The sequence below is a fragment of the Brachyhypopomus gauderio genome, unplaced genomic scaffold, assembly GCF_052324685.1.
Source record: "Brachyhypopomus gauderio isolate BG-103 unplaced genomic scaffold, BGAUD_0.2 sc182, whole genome shotgun sequence".
NCBI lineage: Eukaryota > Metazoa > Chordata > Actinopteri > Gymnotiformes > Hypopomidae > Brachyhypopomus > Brachyhypopomus gauderio.
The window spans coordinates 56,191-78,607 of record NW_027507003.1 but is presented as its reverse complement, the minus strand read 5'-3'; the positions used below and the strand labels follow the sequence as shown (position 1 = coordinate 78,607).

The 22,417-nt window shown below is 48.0% G+C and overlaps 1 protein-coding gene across 1 annotated transcript in view; it reads left to right on the top strand.

The window, feature by feature from the left end:
- The window catches only part of drp2 (dystrophin related protein 2), a 100,616-nt gene that overhangs the window by 26,366 nt on the left and 51,833 nt on the right, over positions 1-22,417 (top strand). The window contains 1 exon segment of the mRNA XM_076995125.1: positions 3,723-3,899. The gene's annotated coding sequence lies outside the window, so the exon portion shown is untranslated.

Below are 22,417 nucleotides of genomic sequence, written 5' to 3'. Positions count from 1 at the left end.
CATTGTTGAATCTATCCCACTGTCAGGAATGACACCTGATAGCCACACCGGACTCAGCTGTTCCTCATCACCACGCCCACATTCCTGGCATTCTTAAACACTTCCGTCTCACTTCCTAGTCGCAAAGTATTGCCAACTATGTTGCGTACCGAGCATTATATTATCCTCCTGTTGATTCTCCTGTGTACTGACCTTGGCCTGTTCCCTAGAACTTGGCTCCTGCCTAGTCCTCTGGTGCCTTACGGACTCTGCCATCTCGTTATGACCTCGGACCGGATTGACCACTCCCAGTTAACTATATGAGCTAACCCTCATCTATGTGTCGTATTCTCTTATTGTATCTATCTGTCAAATATAAAGCATTGTGCTTTTGCAGAAGGATCCCTTCTCGTCTCTTCCATTCGTTACACCCACAAAGATTTAAGGCTGTTCTGAAGTCCAAAACAGGGTCCGTGCCAGTACTAGCATGGTGTAACTAATAATATTTCAGGCGAGTGTATATTTTTAATCAGATTTAATTGCACTTGAATTGTTTATCCGGTGGATTTTTTTGGACCACAGAATATTTTTTGGGTTTCTTGAGTTTATTTTAGCTCCGTTCATGTTTCAACCTGCATTATTAGGAATCTGATTCTGGAATTTGTTGACTTTGTTGACGTTTTCTGAACCGTGTCTACTTCTTGTTTTCCATCAGCTCTGCTCTTTGTTGCCAGCTTCAGTGCAGCGCTTCAGTGTGGATGAAAGATCGTGTGTCATTCAAAAGAGAACATCTAATGGATGGTAATGAGAGGACGTAAAAGGATTCTGGTGCTGGAGGTGGTTATTTCTGAGCAGTCTTGTATGTCAGTGGCACTTATGCGTTGGGCAAAATATGCGAAGTGTTGTGGTGAGGTTTGCTGTTTGTGTCATAAGTTACCCAACAATAACGTGAGCTGTTTTTGTTTATTAGGCTTGCTGGATGGCTATTCACATAAGGAGGTATCGTGGTGGATGGAGGTCTTGTGGTGGATGTCATGAATGTATTCGTTTCGTCATTGAAGCTAGAGGAAAAGAATTTTCTTTCTAAAGAGAAAAAATGGCAGTTTCATGGGAACAGCATACACATTCAAGAGACAGAGTCTCTCCCGCCTGCCAGAGGGCTGAGGTGTTAGCATGCTCCTGAATGAGTGCAGATATTATAAATGTCAACCTGACCTGAACTTTAAATCGAAATCTAAGTAGTGTCATGGCTTGTCCTGAAAGTTATTCTACATGACGGATGTAGATTTTTATTATTATAAGGAAAGGAAGCGTTAAGGAGTGGTAGACTGTACTGCCAAGGCCTTACTCCTTTCTGCTGTGATGCACGTCTGTTACAGCTGAGCTACAGAACTCCACATTCAATTAATCAACTGATCATCAAGCACCTGATGAATTGAATCCAGTATGCCAGCATTTTATCCAAACAAAGCTGTTGTTCGGAGGGTGTGTGTGTGTGTGTTTGTGTGTGTTGGGGTTAGCTGGTAAACAGACTCTCAGCCTCAGTAAGAGTAATCAGGAACATTGGTAGCTGGTCTACAAGTGGACCACACAATACCCTCTATTCAGAGCTCACAGCAGGAAGAAAGGGGCGGAAATGAGTGCTCCAGAGGGTTCGCCATGGCTAGGTACCAACCGGTGGGTCATGGCGGTTACCGTGGGGACGCTGACGTGGGTAGGGGTAAGTGACAGTGGCGGCAGGCTCTCCCCACACTTCTCATGTAGAAACTCTGACCTGCCGGGATCCTTCCTCCTTCGTCCCTCTTCCTCATCCTGCTGCATGCATGGATGGCGTCCTTCATGGCTTCAGCTCTGTCTCCGGGCTCCCGCAGCTGCCTGCCTGCTCATTGGCTGCTCCTGTAAGCGTTTGTTTATTCTGGGCTTAATTGTGAGCTAATAGCGCGGCACTGCATGGACCGCCTCAGCCGGGGCGGCCCGTGCGTCAGCCTGCGTCAAAATCCGTTTCACGCTACTGAAAAGGTGCTGACGCAAATCTGATTTAGTGACTACCCCCCCCCCCCCCCCCCCCCCCCGGCAGTTTGAAGCAACAGAATGCATCTTTACGAGGGGTCCAGTAGAAGAGGCATGGTATAAAGGCCAAGGGCTGGTTATGGCGCAAATGTGTCAATGCATCGTCCAGCCTACACTGACGAGCCCTGCTGTGTCGCTGTGATTCGTGACGGAACTCACTTCCTCTGATGTCCATCCTGACAGCCTGGGCATACTTTCTCTCTCTGTCTCTCCTCAGCCATGTCTCAGTCTCTCTCTCTCTCTCTCTCTCTCTCTCTCTCTTTCTCTCTCTTCTCTGGCTCACAGAGGACCCCTGCTTGAGTGCCCGCTCTCTCGCTGAGAAAGTGGAAGGATGTTAAAAAGCTGTCGCTTCTGTTTCTGCCGGCCGAGCCTGGAGATTTGTTGGAGAGTTGGACAAGTGCTTGGATCGGACGCATTGGTGGACATGTCTGGAAGTGTCTGGCAAGGTTAATTGCCACCTTCAGCGCCATTTCCTTGGGTTTCGGAGTTAAATGCAAGTTTAATGGTCAGGGTCTCATTCTAATATCCTGTTCTAAAGACAGAAGCATAATGGAGAATATAAACAAATTTGTCATGCTGTCTTCAGGGACAGCTGCGGTATTCATTCTGATTCCTCATTAAGGCTGTTCACAGAAACTGCTTTTGAGTTCTTGTTTAAATTAATGGCCGCTTGTTGCTTGTCGGTAAAAGGCAGGCAGGCATGAAGAACAGCTCTGTGGTCCTTGTGCCCATTCAGAGAGAGAGTGAGGCTCAGACACCATTACTATCTGCTCACTGTAATACTTAGCTGAGTGACACTGTTGTCTTGCCTATGCGATGCCACATAATAGACCAGGGACATCAGAACTTGGACGTAAAAGGAGTCGGGAGGAGAGGAGGGTGAGGGTGGCTTTCTCCTCAACTAAAACTAAAATGTGGATTTTGAATGCCAAACACAGCCCTCAGAATAGCTCGGTTCATCGCCTGTCTGCTAGCCATACCTGCCAGCTGCACATTAAACTTTTATGACTCTGTTTTGAACTTTGGCGGTCGTTTTTTCTCCTGCCCGTCCATGCACTTTCACCCATTTTACCCACATGATTTAGCGGTGTGGAGCACCAGCCGTCATGGCCGCCTCCCAGGTCCGTGCTCTGTGCGGTGACCTGTGCTGACCTGAACTGGGATTTGTTCCCATCAGCGTAAAGACCAGGGGTTAAGGGTTCACGAGAGGTTAAAGAGCAGTTTAGGTGTGTATCAACATCAGGCGTGGACTCATGGAATTAAAGGAAACTTGGCCTGGCATCGCCCGCCAGCTCTCATTGGCATTCACTAGCCGTCTCCCCCTTGCTCACGCCTTCAGCGGTGTGTGTGTGTGTGTGTGTGTGCGTGTGTGTGTGTGTGTGTGTGTGTGTGTGTGTGCGTGTGTGTGTGTGTGTGTGCGTGTGCGTGTGTGTGTGTGTGTCTGCTCGACTGCATCAGCGGAGTGTGTGGATGAAGGAACGTGCTGTCCCCTGATAAGGCTGGCACCAGGCCTCTCATGGTGTCGTGAGTCTCGGTGCGATTAGCGTTTCGCATGATGGACCCGCGGTGTGGTGCCCTGCCTGCCCTGGGCCAGTCAAATTTTAAAGGGGAAAGTGATTGACAGATGCTCGTTCCACACCTGCCATTGACCCTGTGACCCTCGCCTTCCCTAGGTCTCCCGGTCCAGGACCAGAAGTGTCGCTCGGGTCTTCCCACGTCCTCTCACTCCTCTTCTGCTCCCCGCGTCAGCCGTGCCTCGCCCGGGGAGGACGCGATCCAACCCCCCGCCCCCGCGCGCCACCTCGGACGCCAGGAACCTGTCGCCACGTCGATCACGTCTTCACAGCTGGGTAACTCGCGCCTAGACACGGCTTGCCTCTCTCTTACAGCACGCCCGTTCAGAGCCGAGAGACGTGGAGAGGGAGGATCGGAGGAGGTTCGGAGGGAGAGATCAGTGCTGGTGAAACGTCTTCCCTCAGGACTCTCTTCAGTTTCCTGCCTGTTTGTCCACCGTCCTGTCTCGTCCTGTCTCTGATGCAGAGTGGGAGCTCCATTCTCGAGACACCGAGACTCTGCTCAGAATCTCCCAGGAAGCGATCAAAGTATCTTTTCGTCAGAGCTTTCAAAGCCCCGCCAACTAGAAAGAGTGGCTCTGTTTGCAGGGGTGTCTTCTTCGCCCAGCGTCAAACTCACCTGTGAGGTTTCAAAGCTTGCGCTTTAGGAGAGCAGGGCAGACCTCTGTGAATTAACCAATAGCCGAGGGATAAAGAGTTCTTCTGTAGTCAGCGCCCCGTAGGGAGGCTCAGGGCTCTGGGAGCGGCTAGGCCATGGGGGGGGGGGGGGGGGGGGGGGTGTCCGCTGAATCACTCGGCTCTAAAGGACTCCCTGTTGCCCACTGTAGCCTCATCATCCTCCACCGTAATGGAGCAGACACACAGCTCGTGTTTGCCAAGAATAAGAATGAACTGACGATTGTCAAAAGGCATCTGTGGTTTTGTTAGCATATCTCTCTCTCATCTGGGAATCCGTGTTTCCTCCTGCGTTGTCTGTGGCCGCGCACGACCTCTCTGGCATTTATCACGTGCACGGTCTTCTTTAGGACCTAAGGGGGAGGGAGGCTGTCACATACGGTCTCGCATCGCTCTGGCCGGTGCTGGGGAATCGCATGTGCGTGCGCCGGCTCTGCTCCAAACGGTTTAAGGACGGTTCTCAGGCTGCTTCTGGATGACCAGGCCCTGATGCCACTGAAGATATGATCATGCAGACACCCGTTACCATCTGCTTCAATGCTAATGATGTGTTCATGCAGATAGTTACCGTCTGCTTGCTTCAGCGCTGATGATGTGATCATGCGAATACCGTTACCGTCTGCTTCAGCGCTAATGATGTGGCCGTGCGGATACCGCACCCCATATGCTTCAACGCTAATGAAAATACCAGTCTGTAAAGCATTTCACGTTGAACCAGAAGTCACATGACTAATCGGGGTGAACAGTAAGAGTTGACACAGCAGTCTGTGAACTTAAAATCTTGCATCTTTGGCAAATGCTCATTGGAAAGCAGTGATTTGTTTCCAGGAACAGGTCAACAGTATACTAAACCTGGCATACCAATACACACACTGACTTTATACATGCCCACACTGTGTGAAGCCAGTGGTTGGGTCTGGCTGTTTGGACATGTACAGGGGTATTTTGGTGGATATATAGGCTGAGCACAGATCATTGCTAAGCAGTTTATTAATAATAAGGGATCGTGTTGGTCTTTGGTCCGTGGTTGGGTTATCTTAACTCCTACTGCAGTGAAAACTGTGGGCTATTAAGTTGAGCTCTATGTAGAATATGTAGATTACAGTCATCAAGCCATGATCCTGTGATGACATACTCAAGATTAATAACAGCTCGTAGTGGAAGATGTCATTGGTTTATAGTCTTTATGGGTAACACTGAGAGATGAGAGTGCATTGGATGGTGTTCTCTAAAGCCATTTAAATGCCCAAATGCAGTCAGAATAAAGACTGGAGAGGGTTAACATCAAAGGGCAAATGCTGTCAGCCGCTGAGACTTACAGATCATTCTTTTATGAGTACTGAGTTCTTGTAATTAGAAGTTAGCAGTAGGCAAAAATGAACAAAAAACAACAGAAAAATAGTTTTTCCTTCTTACTTTCTTCTGCTTTGTAGTAAACAGCTTTGAACGTGATCCTAAGCAGCTCAAGGTTTGTGAGGACTTCTTTATTGTCTGATCTTTGCCTGAACTTCTATTCCTTCATGCAGCATCATACTGTAGCTTATCTTGTAGATCTTCAAGGGCTCTTAGTGAGGGCTGATTGGCCATGCATAGCTTTAATACACACACACACACACACACACACACACACACACACACACACACACACACACACAGCTTTAACACACATCCATGTGTAAAGCTTTGACATACATACACACAGGTTTAACACACACACTTGGCACACAGCTTTAACACACACACACACACACACACACACACACACACACACACACACACACACACACACACACACACACACACACACAGAAGCAGTCTTTGCTTCCTTCTAAGCAGTGTTTTCCGTGGGCTGGCCCTGAATTGGCAAGCATGCACCCCCCACACATCCTTTTAAAGGAGATGGCTCATGTCTGCATGGCAGGATTCTGGACCAAATTAATCTGCAGGAACGAAAGAATGGAAGATGAATATAGTATGTGTGTGTGTGTGTGTGTGTGTGTGTGTGTGTGTGTGTGTGTGTGTGTTGAGTGCCATGAGATGCTGGATATTGATATGCCACCCCTACCTACCAGTCAGGCAGGGTAGGCACAAGCGGAGCTGAGCTTGGCACGTTCATGCTGGGTGGCCGGCTGGCTGGGCACTCAGTGTGTGTGAGTGTGAGTGTGTGTGTGTGTGTGTGTGTGTGTGTGTGTGTGTGTGTGTGTGTGTGTGTGTGTGAGAGAGAGAGAGAGAGAGAGAGAGAGAGAGAGAGAGAGGTGGGCTAGGGGAGAGGGTGTTGTGTAAGGCATTAGGGGAATTTTCAGCCTCAGTGTAAGTGCCAGAGGACATGGGCTGTGTCCACTCCCGTCGTCAGGGAGAGACTCTCAGTGCCAACCACCTGCAGACACCCAGGGACACTCTGAACGTCTCTCACTAGCTCTCCAATATCTCTCATCCCTCTTTCTCTCTCTCTGTCATTCTCTCTCATCTGTCTCTCATCCCTCTCTCTGCTCTCTCATCCCTCCCGTTCTTGCTCTTCTTCCTCTGCCCTTCTTTCTGAGTCCCTCTGTTGCCAAGGGACGTGTCTGCCTGAAGATCAGCTTGTGTTTATATAGGGGTTCCAGCTTTAGCTGTGATATGTGAGTGTGGTGGAAAATGAGAGCACTATCCCCTCAACACACTATATGTCCTGGGGCCACTCAGTGGACATCAGGTCTGTTTTCCAGCAGTAAGAACAGTGGGTGTGTTTTTGTGTGTGTGTGTGTGTGTGTGTGTGAAAGAGAGAGAGAGAAGATACTGACTTCAGCAGTCATTATTTGTTGCTGTTAGACATCTAGTCCTGTGGTACACTGCCTACATTAGAATGTAAAGGGCACAGTGGTGGTCCTCACTCAGGCAGGTCTTGTAATGACCAGAGGATGAACCGTGTGTGTGACACACTCCGGCTGCCGTGAAGACATGTGATTGCCCTTACATACACCCCTCCTTGCTTTCCTTTGTCCTGGAGGAGCTGAAGGTTTTGTGTGTGTGTGTGTGTGTGTGTGTGTGTGTGTGTGTGTGTGTCCTCTGAATGGGTTCTGAAATACTGTGGTCCTGGAGATGAACTAATATGGCATCCTCTCTCTCTCTCTCTCTCTCTCTCCCTCTCTCCCTCTCCATCTCTCTCTGTCTATCTATGTCTGTCTCTTTGTCTTCCTCCATCCCTCACACCCTCCCCCTCTCCCCTCCTCTCTCTCTCTCTCTTTCTCTCCTCATGTATAATGTGTGTGATTCTGCTCCACTGCTGTGGGTGAAGGAGACACGGGTGGGGTTGTGGCTGGGCGGGAGGGGTTGTAGCAGGGTGAGTGGGGGTCTGGGAGCCAGAAGACTGCAGCTTTCTTTCTGATCCAGCGGCTGCGGCTGTGTGTTTATTCCCCACACATGGATTTCTGAGTGTGTGTTTGTGAGAATCTGTTGAAATGAGGATACTCACTGTCCAATTTGTCACAGAATGGAAAGTGTTTTGTGGGACTCTCTGTTTTCTGTTTTCTGTGCCACATATTACATGCATCCGTGTTTCTGTATGCCTGTGTGTGTGGATTTATTGTGATTGCCATTCCTGGAATTAGTGAATGTGTTTGTCTGTGGGAATGAGAGGACGACTGTGTCTAGGTGGGTCAGTGTGGCATTAATTCCACCTCAGTGAGCATCCATTCAGATAAGATTAACAGGACGTGACATTTCCTGCATGGACACGGCTCTTTGCCCCACTTCCTCCTAAAGGGTTCTCAGCTCCTCCCCCACGTGGGTGGTTTCTCTCCTACTTCAGAACGGGTGCTTATGACTCGACCACTCGCCACACGATTCTGGATCGGCATTTAATTATAATGTTATAATAAAGAGATGGAATCGGTTCTTATCCGCTGAGAGTGGCGGTTTGAACATAATTTCACAGATCCATAAGTGGTCCTTTTACTCATTCTTCTGCTCTGTTTTTAACTCTGCTAATTGTAAGGATGATGCAGACTTAATTTGGCTTTGTGAAGAGATGAAGACCCCCCTCCTTTCCCTTTGGAAAAAGGTCTGGAGGCAACATCACGGCCTCTTTCAGAATAAAATGCTTATTAGGTTCATTATATGAAATGGTGGTGTTTTCTCTTCATGGCCGGCAGGGACAACTTCTTGTTTTGGGTGACTTTTTTAAGGGAGCGAACCGAACGACCTCTTTTAATCTGTCACATTGATTAGATGCACGCAAGCACTGGAGTATGATAATCCTGCCCCGTGTTCCCCTCTGTCCCGGCAGTGGTATGGAAATGAAGCCCCATATCAACCCGGAACAGGTGATTTAGTGCGATGAAGGAGTTGGCGGAGGCCCAGCGAAGGGGAAGTACAGTGTGAAAGGAGTTCAGGCCCTGCACGCGGGAGAAGCTCAGAACGCCTGATGACCTCTGGGTGGAGCCGTCAGCCGGGTGGAGTGCACCGCCCCGGATTCCTTCACGTTATGCGTGCGGCTGAGCAGGACGCTCCCGAGGGTGGCGACCCACTACTGAGCACCTTGTCCTCACTTTACCATAACACCCCGCCACATTAATCACTTCCCGTGAGAATCTGTGTGTTTATTTATGTGTTTATTAAATACCGGTGTGCTTTCAGCTGAATCAATTAACGCAATTATTTGCTAGATTGAACGTCTTGATGAGTTCTTGCCAAATTATCCCTGCTGCACTTAATGATTGAAAAGATGCTCTTGACTCTAAACTGAAGAGAGTCTAGTGAGTGAAGTGCTTTGTGTGGCACGAGGATGAGCATAAATTCATGTATTTTCGGCGGGAAAATGTGGAGCATCTGCAAGTGCGGGTCACAGGAACGCTTAGCCGGCTTTCACCAATACATCAGAGCAGTAAAGGCAAGAGACGGTGTCGAACTATCTGCTGAAACCACAAAGCTAAGCTGTATTTATCCTTCAAACAACCCGAGTGTTCGCCGAAAATAATTACCCCGCCGTGTAGCCCGGTGCGGAATTTGTCGAGTGGTAATAAATCCTCCGTCCTGAGGCGAAGCTAAATCAGTTGCTGAGGCTTCCCGCAACGTTACGGTCTCACGCACGATGTCTTGCGTGATAAATAAGCGGCATAGCAGGGCTGACGTTCACCTTGATGCGTTATAGTCTTCGAGCGGGCGTGGGCAGGCCTCAGAACAACGCCCCTAGGAAGTGTAAATGTGTCGGGCGTGCCGACGTTGGGTAAATAACCCCGGCACACGCGGCCTCAGCCCATCAGCCACCGCGTGACGCCTGGATTTAGCGTCGGCCGTGAGCAATGATGTGCTGTGCGTGAACGGGGAAAAATAAATTAGACTTAGCTGCACCCCCCCCCCCCCCCAACCCCCCCGGGTGGCGAGTGGGAAAATGGCCGCCCAACCGTGGGCTCAGAGGCAGCTGCAGAAAGAAGTTATGCGAGCCTCGGAAATTGAACAAACAAGTTAATACAGTCGAGGGGTGATCTTTTACCTGGCGTCTGGCCATAGCTGCCAGGCCTGGCTGAAATGTGGCCCATTGGCGGTTATTTGTGAGGGGCGTGGAGCCCTGGGGGCGTTCATGTGGAATCGGCAGCGGGTGGATGACTGTATGCATGCCGCATTACGGACCCGGGGAAGAGGGACGCATGGCGGGACTGAGTGAGGGTGAGCCGGCACCCTCCTCTTCAGCACAGCAAGTAATGATTACGCTCCAGGACGCCATAATGGTACTAGGGAGAGTGCTGAGACCAGCTGCTTGTCAACCACGCTCAAACAACACACACACACACACACACACACACACACACACACACACACACACACACACACACACACACACACACACACACACACACTGGAGAACACTCAAGTACCCTGGCATCCAGCACTAGTAAGTGAGTTGGGTGATGTGGTCACTGTGATCAGTGCACTATTTATCTAAACTGCACATGATTGCTTTTAGATTAGCCCACGTCAGGCCCATTGAAAGAGTAAGAGCGTCTGCTCCCTTAAGAATCCTGCTGGACGCTGCTTCCCTTTCCCCTTCAGCGTCTGCTGTGGCATCTGTGTTAAATTGCTGAGATCTCTGACTTGGTACCGTGGGTCGTCTGCATAGCTGGAACACACAAGTGTGACCGAGCGCTGGTGCTCATCGCTCAGAGGCCGCGCAATTATCGGCGTGTCCCCATGGTCATGGCCGAAATCTCACTGGGGGAAAAATAGCTGAGCTATAAGCGGGCCACCCGCATTACGAGGGCTGGGACTCCGAGCTCTCTCCTCTGTCACAGTCTCCCCCGTCTCGCTCTCTCTCCCCGTCTCGCTCTCACCATTCCCCCACTCTAGCCCCTCCCCCCTCGCAGCAGGTTGCTTTGAGCAGTCTCTAATTGGTTTATCCTGGGGCTCCGTCTTAAGCACCTTCCAGTGATTCTTGACATGGTTGATTATGTCTGAGCCCCCCCCCGCTGCTGTGACGGTGTGGCCACCATATCTGGGCTGAGTGCTCTTGTCAGGAGCGTGCGCCCTCCCCCCGCGTGTGTGCCGACGGGACGATGAGGGTGAGAGACCAGCGTGTGAAAGACAGGGTGAGAGAGTGAGAGAGCGAGGGACGGAGAGAAGGAGGAAGAGAGAGTGAGCTGTCCTGCTACAGCCTGGGGTGGCATATGCTGTCACCACGGCATCAAAGCTCCTCACCCGCCCCATGTTGAGGCGGAGTAACGCACAGCGGCTGCGCTCGGAATAGGACGGCTCCGCCTCTTTTAAGCTCCGCCCACTAGCACATCTTCCCCTCACCCCCTCCTTTCCAAATTTAAATTACTTTGTCATTTTATTTATCCTAACAAGGGAGCATTGCTGGAATGTCTTGGTGACACCTTAGAAAAGGTTACAGGGGGTAATTAAGAGTTCCACTGCTGCAGTCACAATATATCATCCAGTCATGGTTCTGGGCTGGGGGGTGTTCTGTCTCTGACTGTATTCCTCTGTTCCCCCCCCATCTCTGACCCTGGGCCATGAAAGAGTGTCATCAGAACAGCACAAGCTTCATCGTGCTCTTTTGTGCTGTTTTTTTTCGGAAGCCTTTTCCACAGTCTGTCTTTTTCGCAAAACATTTTCAGATGCCTCACATTTTGTGGTTTGGTGGGTTTACTTTGTAGACTTTCAATTTGATTTCAGTTTGTCGCAATTCATTAATAAAAGGCCATTTCAGCTGAAAAGTACTGAAATCTTCAGCTTCTTGAGCCAGACCTCCAGACTCATACGTGCTGTTCTTAGGATCGTAAGGAGGATCAAGCTCTATTAAATTTAGTTGCAAATGTCCAGTGCTCTCAAGTACAGACCTGAATTCCAAGCGAGCATATGCGTTAATTGATATGCAAGTCTGTACACACATCACAACCTGGAATGTCTCATTAAATCAGCCTGGTGTGGGAATGAGACACAAGACATTAAAAAGGCATGGGACAGGACAGTAGAGTCATGAATCATAGCATGCTACACTTTAGGTGCACAGCAGTTCATAGCGATAATTACCATGTTTTGCACTCTGTTCAATATTGTATTTAACACACACAAAAAGTGAAACTTCCTTGAGAAAAAAATCGAGAACCTTTTGGGATTATCTAGATATCTGCTTAAGAGGCTTTTAAATGTGATCTTATCCACATAGAATAAAACAGAATGTTTCTTACTGAACAGGTGCTTTGCATATTTAAACCATCAACGTTATATCTAGAATAATATCCTCTTGAACAGAACGCGTTTGTGGTTTAGATGAATTAGGCTTTGGACCCCCTTTTCATATAAAACACCTTGCAATTTTGATAACCTGCTCTTCACTACAGAATGCAGTTGCTGCCCTGCTTATGAACGTCTGCATCCTGCAGCCTGCTCCAGCACTCCAGGATCCTCGAATGAGACGGCGAAGAGCTTTGATGGACGGGCCCTTAATGTTCCAGTGCTGTGGGAACAGGGTTCTGCAGACAGATGAGACAAACATTTTTCGTAAACGTGCATACATAGCATTATAAATGGAGAAAACAAAACCGAGAATCCTTATCTCGGCCGTGAAGCGCGGTGCAGAGGGCCGTGGGCTTACGTGCACGGTTTGCAGCCGTCGATTTGGGTGAAGAACTTCCTGACTGCTACTCCTGGCTGTTCAGCAGCTACACCCCCCCCCCCCCTCTCTCGGTTGAGGATATTGACAGTAACAGTGGCTCCATTAGTTACTGAATATAAGAATTCTAATAAGCTAATTAGATCAATGAGTGTGGTTGTTTAAAACGCAGCTGAACGCGTTTACAGCAGACACTCCTCTCATGAGTGGGTTACTGTTATCTGTGAGGCAGCGTGTGTCATCTTGATCTTGATGTTATATTTATCCATATATTTATCTGAGAGTCTGGAGCCATTTCATTCCTGTATGATTAGTGACAACATTTGCATGTGGACTGACTGGAACAAGGATGTACCTTCACCTCCGGTCTGGGGAAATACTGCATAATTCATTAGTTGGGTTTGTTAATCATGCACTTATTTAATTTAAAAATAATTTATTAATCACTTTTTCAGTCTTGGTAAGACCTCCATGTAGTGCATTACGGTTGACATGGGAGGAGATTTCAAGTCCTTCCTGCCTGCTCTCAAAATGCTGCCATTCTTGAACAGACGAGCACCGTGAACAATAATTTATTTTGCCAATAATACAAGTGGAGATATGGATTGACTCACAGTGCTGAAATGTCAAAGGAAGGATGTTTCTCCTGCCCTTCACTTAGTCTGTCTCATTCTCTCTGTCTCTCTGGCCCCAGCCCTTACCAAAAAGATTGCTGCTTCTACTGTGGAACGTGCAGGGCCCATCGCAGGATCCACGGCCTGTGCCAAGCCAGCAAGAAACGCACTGCCCTGCCGTCGGTGTGAGATTCTCTAATACGAGTGTTGATTTGCAAGTTGTCAGAGTGTGATGGAGCAGAGTTCAAACAGGGGATCATTCTGTAAGTGGTACAAGAGGCAGCACGTTGGCTGTGTGTGTGCCAAGGCCGTTTTTTCAGTTTTACCCCACTGAGGCTGTCGATCAGGCTATAGGCCTAATGACCCTGGCACTAAGCTGCAGGCCTCACCAATATAACATACACCAGCTAAGCAAGTGAGAAATTCAGTGTATACCCATGGTGATGGTATGTCATCCATTTATAGGCAGAAAGTGTTTTTCTATGTTAAACTGAATTTGCATTGTGCTTCAGTAGTCTCGATGCATTGACTGAATCAGGGTGTAGCATTCATTGAGCTCCACTCTGAATCCTGAATCCTGAATTGAATAGAATCCTGTGGTTTGTTTTTATAGATAGTAGTAAGGCTTTTCAGAGGCTGGTCTCAACTTCTGTGTTAGCCGGAGTTCCAGATGACAGGGAAACGGCGTGATCTGTCAGTCTTCTGCTGAGCGCAGACGTAACTCTTGCTTTAGATGTTGACGCTGAAAGAATTCGATATTTTGTGAAGGACACTGGGATGAATTGCAGTTCTCTCTCTGTCCCTCACACACTCCTTTCTGTTCTGTCTATCGCTCTCTCGCTTTCATGTCGAACGGCACATGCACACACATCTTCCATGTGGGTGTCGTTTGTTGAATCGCCGTTTGTCTCAGATTTATGTAAATGTTTTAATCAGATATTTGATGGATTGGGGTTTTCCACTGAATGCACAGAGACGGATGGAAAGTGTGTTTGCTTGAGCAGTTTGCTTAAGTGAACAGATCAGTGTGTTTCATTAGAACCTCCCTATGAGGATTACAGGTTAAAATCCTTTTAACATTTTCTACAATTATCAGTCATTTCTAATTTCACCCGCTAGCTAACTAATTCTAACCCCCAATCACACAACACCTCAGATGCTTCTTCTAACACACTTCTTCCTCTTTTTTGAAAAGATGGTTTTCAAACTACTGCCATTGCAACATCACTGGATATTAGGGTACATTCACATTATAGAAATAAATGTTCAGTTTTTTTGCTTAGATCTGATCCAGTCACATGGATAACCATAATTAATAATGAAATGAACAAAACCAGAGCAGAAATGAAGACATGGCATTTAATGACATTTAATCAGATGTTAAGGATTAAACTGAAAAGTTTGGTGCTGATGTTGCTGCTGTATTGCTATGGTTATAGATGCTAAAACTGATTCTGCTGGTACACGTTTGTGCAGGAGATTAGCCAGCAATAGTGGGACTAGAATGTGCACTCTGATCTCAGCCAGCATGGTAAAGTGTCACCGAAATTCAGACTTGACAGCTCTTACTGAGGCCACAGGATATGCGTTTGATCATGTATAAAAGTGAGTCTCAACTGTCATAAAATTGGACATGGGCTACCTCTGTCCTGTAAAGCATGTGTAACCGACAGTGTCTTGATGGAGGAAGGTTCTGTCGCTCAAAGCCCATAAAAGAAGGAAATTTCCTGTGCGGTTTGTTTGTGCTTGCAAATGAGTCTTGCCAGCCATGATCAATATCAATATTTCTCTTCCTGGTGTAAACAGTCCTGAATAGTTAGAGAAAACAATGACTCTCGGATGGAGCCACCATCATTTTGTCTGCATGGGTGGGTACATTGTGCAAATATTATTTTGGGGGAGTTTAATAATTTATGGCTAGCTTTTTACTTAACAACAAGCTGTCAACATCCTCACATCTCAGAATCTCACTGTTTAATTTGTCCAACAGGAAGTGACACGGTTGACGGTGTAGCCAGGATGGAGGGGATGTGATGTTGTGTTCATGCCTGCCAGAAAGCTTCTTTCTCACTGTTAATGTGATTTCCAGCTTGCCGGCCACCCCAGCCCTTTAGCCGGAGCCCCTCTGCCTCTCGCCGACACACCCACTAACCGCCATGACAGGCAGTGCGTGTGCGCCGGTTCCTACGTACCCCTCCTACATCGGGGTCCTGCAAAACTGCCCCTCCCCTGGGCATCCACCCTCTAACAGCCTGCGATGGGGTGAGATCATAATGGTGAACCGGTGCAGCTCGACTATGCCATGGATCGCTGAGCCTTACTCCGCCCCACAGAGGGACATCATGTCTGGATCCAGAGTCTGTACAAGAGTTCTGATTTGCTGCACTCCCAATTAGCTGTGGGTAAATTAGCTACTTGCTGGACCAAGTGTTTTTGCTTTACAGATCAGTGGCAAGCGTTGCTGGAGCTGTTTTAATCACATTTCTCTCTGCATGGCAGCTGTGGGGGAATGCATTTAGTGTCCATGTATAAATCTCTTTTAATTAAGTTTAAGTGCCTAAATTTGCTTTGATGAAATTAGCGGGAAAGAGAACTCTAGCTGAAACGAGAGAGATGTCTATTAAAACGGGCCGAACGTTTTATTGTTGCTTAGAAGCTCAGAACAGAGGCGCTTCGTGTCCTGCAAGGGCGTTTACCAGGACATTTTACTTTTGGACTTTTATACACTGCTTTACTGCCTAATTTAACTCGGAGCACATCATAACTACAGTGAGCAAATGCCTTTGAAGAGGAAGTATTTTGTCGAATATGTGTCCTCATATGAGGACAGTCTAGTTGTTTTCTGAATTTTAAATTCCTCCTCATGAGTTCACTAAACACCAGGCATAGGTAAATGAGAGAATCTAATGAAATAAATGTTAACCTAACAGACATTACGAGGTATGTAAGTGTGCAGCTAAAAGACCTCTGGTCATAAACCCAGCATTTAGTAATTTACAGAAAAGCTTACCATACCTCATGTACTGAAACTAGCTTTCCCGGCTTAATTTGTAGACATTAATATTCTGCAATAAAGCTGTGCAGCCATAGAGAACTCCTATATGACTTGAAAATATTTTTCTACTATTAGTAAACAGACATTTGCATAGATTTAAATTACCTGTGGTTGAATTACTTTTTCTAACTGACCTTGTGGAGTGAAACTACAGAGTTCATCAGATGTAATGTGAACGTTTTTTCCATTCTTAGCATAACGGGTGTTAACCACCTAATGACACCATCTGCTTGCTATCCTTTATTAATGGTTCACCCTTAACGGTGAACATTTCTATTGCAAAACCCCAGTGCCCCTCTGGAATTCAAATGTACATGTGATCAACCTAAAGATCTACATTAAATCTCTTACAGCTGAAGTATTAACTGAGAGGTCTGATTACTCATCTAGACTCCTGACGAAGCTCTGAAGAGCATCTTGGCACCTCAGTAGTGTAATTGGACTAATTCGATCAGGACTCAGCATTTTACCTCCTCTTCTCCTTCCAAGCATTGAGGCCTGCTGCAGCTTCGCATGTCCTGAAGATCTGAAGATGGTTTGAGAATAGGAAGACTTTTAGACGCCAGCATTACCCCGCAGTCTGCGGTCTGACAAATGATCCTTCTAACAAATGATCTGATAGCCTTGTCTGTGGTCAGACCCGCCCCCCCCTGTTCCCCCACTGCTCTGTTCTGCTAGTTACAACATGGTTTACTATTTTGCTCCAAAAAATATTGACTTTTTTTTATACAGTTTCTGAAATATTTAAGGTTAATATTTTTTATTAAGTTGCTGAACCATTTTTCTCTTTTCTTCGTTCCCACCCTCTCTCTCACTCTCTCTCTCACTCTCTCTCTCACCCTCTCTGTCAGCTCTCTGGTACGACAAAGTTAGTAATGACTTTTGACCATTGACTTTTGACTGCATTCTGTCTTTGCTTTAGGCAGTTACAGTTACCTCCTGAAGCTTCTCAGAATTATGATGATATTTGAGGATGATGTGAATTGTTTGAGCCTAACACCTGGTCATTTGTTGCGAGTTTGTTGGAATGAAAGGTTGGATGTAGGAATGAAAGGTGGAGAATATACCTCAGTGCTATGGACTGTTAACTGCTGTGTAGGAATGTGTTTTACTCACTTTACTTACATGTTAATACTCAGTTGTAATCACTCAAGTTAGGTTGCCAATATCTGGGATAATTGGGATTCAGAATTTGTCCTCCGCATTTACCCATCTGTGCAGTAAGTCACATACACACTAGTGATTACTAGGGGGCTGTGGTGCACACACACACACACACACACACACACACACACACACACACACACACACACTAGTGATCACTAGGGGACTGTGGTATATGCGTGCCCAGAGCGGTGGGCAGCCCTAGCCCTGGCACCAAGGGAGCAGTTGGGGTTAGGTGCGTTGCTAAAGGGCATTTCAATCATTGCCAAATCGAACCCACGACCCTCCAGTCACAAGACCAATTCCCTATGAGCATGCAAGTGACTAGAAGCAAATGCTGCTATACTAATACATTTGTAAGTCAAGCGTCTGCCAAATCCCACAGATGGAAGTGGTCAAGAGTGCTGCTTTTGTCAGAAGCATCTGCATGCAAGCATCAGTTAATCACATAAAGCTGAGAATTGATAGTCATTTAATAATCACTCATTATGTCCTTTTGACATTCACTACAGTGACACTCACTGCAAACTGTCAGGGCTGGCTCGGATGCCGTGCCATCTACGTCCGCTAGGGGCACCCGAGCCAGTCCTAGACTCCAGCAGCGCAATCAGCAATGATCTGTCTCACCTGTTGCCATGGCTTCATAAGGAAGCGTTTGGAGACAGACCATTGCTGATTCGTTTTGGTTATGCCGTTACGCTCTCAGCCTCTCTCTTTCTCTGTTACAGCGTGTGCCTCTTTAGGTATCTCGTCATCTCTCTCTCGTATCTATATTCTCTGTCTTTTTCGAGTTCTCTCCTGCGTCGCTACTGACCTCCCTCAAGTTTTCCTCAACCTGTTACATTCCTATCCCATTGCCGTTTGTTTGGGAAGGGTTTTTTGTTTATATAGCCTTTTGCTATTAGTCAGCTACTTCCCCTGACGTCCTTGTTTTCGCTTTGTTTCTTTTACGCGTTGAGTAGTCCGCGGTTATTCAGGCACTCCGTTTAGTTCTGTTTTGTTTTTGTGGCACTTGGTTCCACCTCTCCCTCGCTCTCTCTAACGCGGTGTGTGTGCGTCCCTACCACCGTCGTTACAGAACGAATCAGCCCCTCCTCCTGGTCTGACCAGCTCCTCTGGGCCGAATACGCCCACAACACCCTATGGCACTCCGCCCTCGGGATGTCACCTTTTGAGTGTCTTTATGGCTACGCCCCTCCTATGTTTGCTGACCAGGAGGACGAGGTGGCGGTTCCGGGTGCTCGTGCCTTGGTGCGGCGGTGCCGGTTGGCGTGGAGTAAGGCCCGTAGGGCCCTTCTGTCGGCCTCGGCCGGTTACCGTCGCAATGCTGACAAGCACCGTCTTCCGGCTTTGTCTTTCCGCCCCGGGCAGCGGGTCTGGCTTTCCGCCAAGGACCTGCCGGTCCGTGGCGGAACCAAGAAGCTGGCCCCTCGGTTCTTGGGTCCGTTCAAGGTGGACAGGCGGATCAATCCCGTCTCTTACCGGCTGCTGCTCCCTCCTTCCATGAGAGTTCATCCGGTGTTCCACGTCTCGCGTCTCCGCCCAGTTTTGTGTCATATGCCCCGTGCTCCGGCCCCGCCGCCTCCCCGCATGGTTGACGGCGGTCCGGTGTACACCGTTTCTCGGTTGTTGGATCACCGTCGTGTCCGTGGTCGGGACCAGTACCTAGTTGACTGGGCGGGTTACGGGCCCGAGGAACGGTCCTGGGTCCCCGCCTCTCGGGTTGTCGACCGCTCTCTCATTCGTGACTTCCGTCGTGACAGGGCTGTCGCTCTGGGCCCGCGGGGTCTCGGGCCTAGAGGGGGGGGCTCTGTCAGGGCTGGCTCGGATGCCGTGCCATCTACGTCCGCTAGGGGCACCCGAGCCAGTCCTAGACTCCAGCAGCGCAATCAGCAATGATCTGTCTCACCTGTTGCCATGGCTTCATAAGGAAGCGTTTGGAGACAGACCATTGCTGATTCGTTTTGGTTATGCCGTTACGCTCTCAGCCTCTCTCTTTCTCTGTTACAGCGTGTGCCTCTTTAGGTATCTCGTCATCTCTCTCTCGTATCTATATTCTCTGTCTTTTTCGAGTTCTCTCCTGCGTCGCTACTGACCTCCCTCAAGTTTTCCTCAACCTGTTACATTCCTATCCCATTGCCGTTTGTTTGGGAAGGGTTTTTTGTTTATATAGCCTTTTGCTATTAGTCAGCTACTTCCCCTGACGTCCTTGTTTTCGCTTTGTTTCTTTTACGCGTTGAGTAGTCCGCGGTTATTCAGGCACTCCGTTTAGTTCTGTTTTGTTTTTGTGGCACTTGGTTCCACCTCTCCCTCGCTCTCTCTAACGCGGTGTGTGTGCGTCCCTACCACCGTCGTTACACAAACACTCATTTCAGTAACAGTCACTCTCATTAATTAACTCTCAGTAATTGTGCACTTTCATTTTGTTGTGATGAAGTGTACTACGAAGTGCACACTTTCTTTTGAAAAGTGTTTAATTGTGGTTCGGCAGATTTCATCAAGCACACCCTGTCGTCTTCCCCGAACTGCGTTCCCATCATATGTGCTGCTTTGTGACATCTCAAAATTTAAGAATTTACACAGAGGCGAACAGTTTCCCACAGCCTGTCATGTTGATTCGAGAGGAAAGATATCCGACGTACAACGCCTGCAAAGCTCCAGACCAAAGACAAGCAACAGGTGTTTCATATGGATATCCTTTAGCCTGTAGGTCCTTATTTGTAACTCTGACAACCAAGTCTTTAGTCCTCCATAGTTTCTTTGAGCCAGTGGCTACATCTCTGGCACGTGAGACAGAGGGGGCTTTTCCTGTGGGGCCCGAACACTTGTCTTCCTCTCCAATTTTCCACCAAGCCAGCCGCACTGACTCGGCCGGCGGCTCTGACTCGGCCCAGCGGCTCTGACGGCCCGCTCTGTGGCTGGCTATAAATTATACATGGACGATTGTTCATGTGATGTGGCCGAGTGGAGCAGCAAGCGGGAAAGCGCACAAATAATGTCTCGTCAATGCATCAAGGTGCCCTGAGGCACGGATAACGAGTATCGGCTGTAATGAGGGTCTTATTTCAAACCTCTCTTGAAGGTGGAAAATAAGGGCACTTTGTCTGTAATTATGTGCATGGGTGGCACGTCTGTGTAGAGGAAATGACGTCTCATCATTGAACGTGTGGCGGCACGTGTGATGGGAAAAGCGCTCAGACTCCCTGGTGAATTGAGCGGCACACAGTCGGCTGATCAATTGGAGGCGTCTCTGGGTACGTGCCAGACTGTCAGAAGAATTCTGGGGTTTCCGCGGCACTGTGATCAGGGCAGACGTAGCGCTAGAGTTTAGAGCGGTAGTGCCGTTGAGCGTGAGCTGACTCCACAAAGAGCCATTGGTGTAGCGGCAGTCTGCGGATCCTCGGCATCAGACGCCCGGACGTGCCGTTGTTCTGGTCTCCTTCTCAGACCGTTAAATGGGTTTGGTTCAAGCCTACCAACGTGTCGTGTCTCGACATGTTTCTGCCTGCTACTCTGACCTGTTAACCAAGCCCCAGTCTTAGATTATAACCTGTATTTACACTCTAGGGGGAGAGAGATACGTCCCTCTGCAGTCTGTTCGCGGTTGGGCCGGGCTGGATGCTCCTCGCTGGGCTGAGTACAAAACATTTCTGGCCTGGTGGGTGGCTGTGCCAGGGTGGTGGTTATGGAATGCTGGGGACAATGGCATCCTTGAAAAGAGGGCATCTCGGCAATATTTCAGCCCTGCCTTCAGACTTCAGCACCCAGACGATATGTCAGAGTTACTGAGTTACTCACCAACTCAGAGGAGATTAAGATCAATATAAAGGGGCAACAGGCTTCAGTGAGCTAGAAGCAGGCCGCCTGGAGGGGTTTCCACACCGCACGTGGTCTCCACACTGAGGTAAGAGCCTCGCTGGCTATATGGGTTCACCGGGAACCAGAAAGTGCTTTTTGTACGAGACTTTATACGTTGACATAACAAGATTATCTTCAGGGTGGTGGTGGTCTCTTGAAAGTCAGACCTCCTTTTCGTCTGTTGTAGGGTTTTGATCTGCTGATATTTTATCTGCAAAGCTAGTGGGAACTGTCCACTGTCATGTCTCTGTTCCTAGCAGTGTACTTTATTGTACAGTGATAAAACCTCTGAGGTGAGATTTTGACAGCTAGGCCAAACATGTAAAAGCTGCTTGGCTCTTCTGTCGCCAGGGTGAAGTATTTCTTAAACAGGAGAAAGCCGAAATGCGTTGAAAACTTCAGAGACAGGGACATTTTTAACAGTTGTCTCTGCCTTGACCCAATTCAAATGCATAATTTAAGCATTTTTGACTGGTCTTGGTTATGTCACTTCCCATGACAGACTCACCTGTCTTTATTCAGACAGGGTTGAGTCAGAACTGTAGGAAGGAAATCCGTGAATGTATAGGACGTCTTTGTGGACTTTTGATGGATAAAGTTAGAGTTTTGATGCTGTATTTTTTCTCATGTCACTAATCTAATCTACTCCACTGCCCACTAATTGTAATTAAAAAAATCGGTTTCATTGTGAGATCAAGCTGATATAGAGTTATAAATATAAACATTTTTCCATTGCAGTTTTGCGTGTTTTGACTGAAGGTGCCAGTAATGCATGTGGGCACTGTGTAAGATGTGCGTATGTGTGTGTCGGTTGTGTGGGTGGCATGGTATGGCCATAGCCACGCCAGTTGGTGCTCTGTTTGGACAAGAGGAAGTGTCACAAGTGTTCTGGCAATCTAGTCTTCAAGCTGGAAAGACCTCCACATCTCCACGTCCATGCCAGGGGCTCATTTCCGCCACTCGTGTTTATCTTTTTGTGTTAACTCAGCAAAATCTTCATCAAGCCCCACAGATCACTAAACTGATTAAAAATAGCAGAGAGACATGAAACCAGGAAGACTGCCTTCACGGTGACGTTTTAATGAGGCCCGGCGCATTCGAAATTCTCGCCGCCTTGTTTTTCTGGGTATTAACTGTATCTGAAGCACTGCTCATCTGTCTGACGGACCGCAAACAGAAGGGATTAATCATAGAGGCAGTGGATTATGACGCAACAAGGTATGATGCGGCGAAGGAGAGGCAGGGTGAGAGGTATTGCTGATTCACAGGAGACTGGAAAATGACACCGAGCATTGTGAGCACCGGAAACATCTCTGTGTGGGAGGGTTCGTGGGGGGCG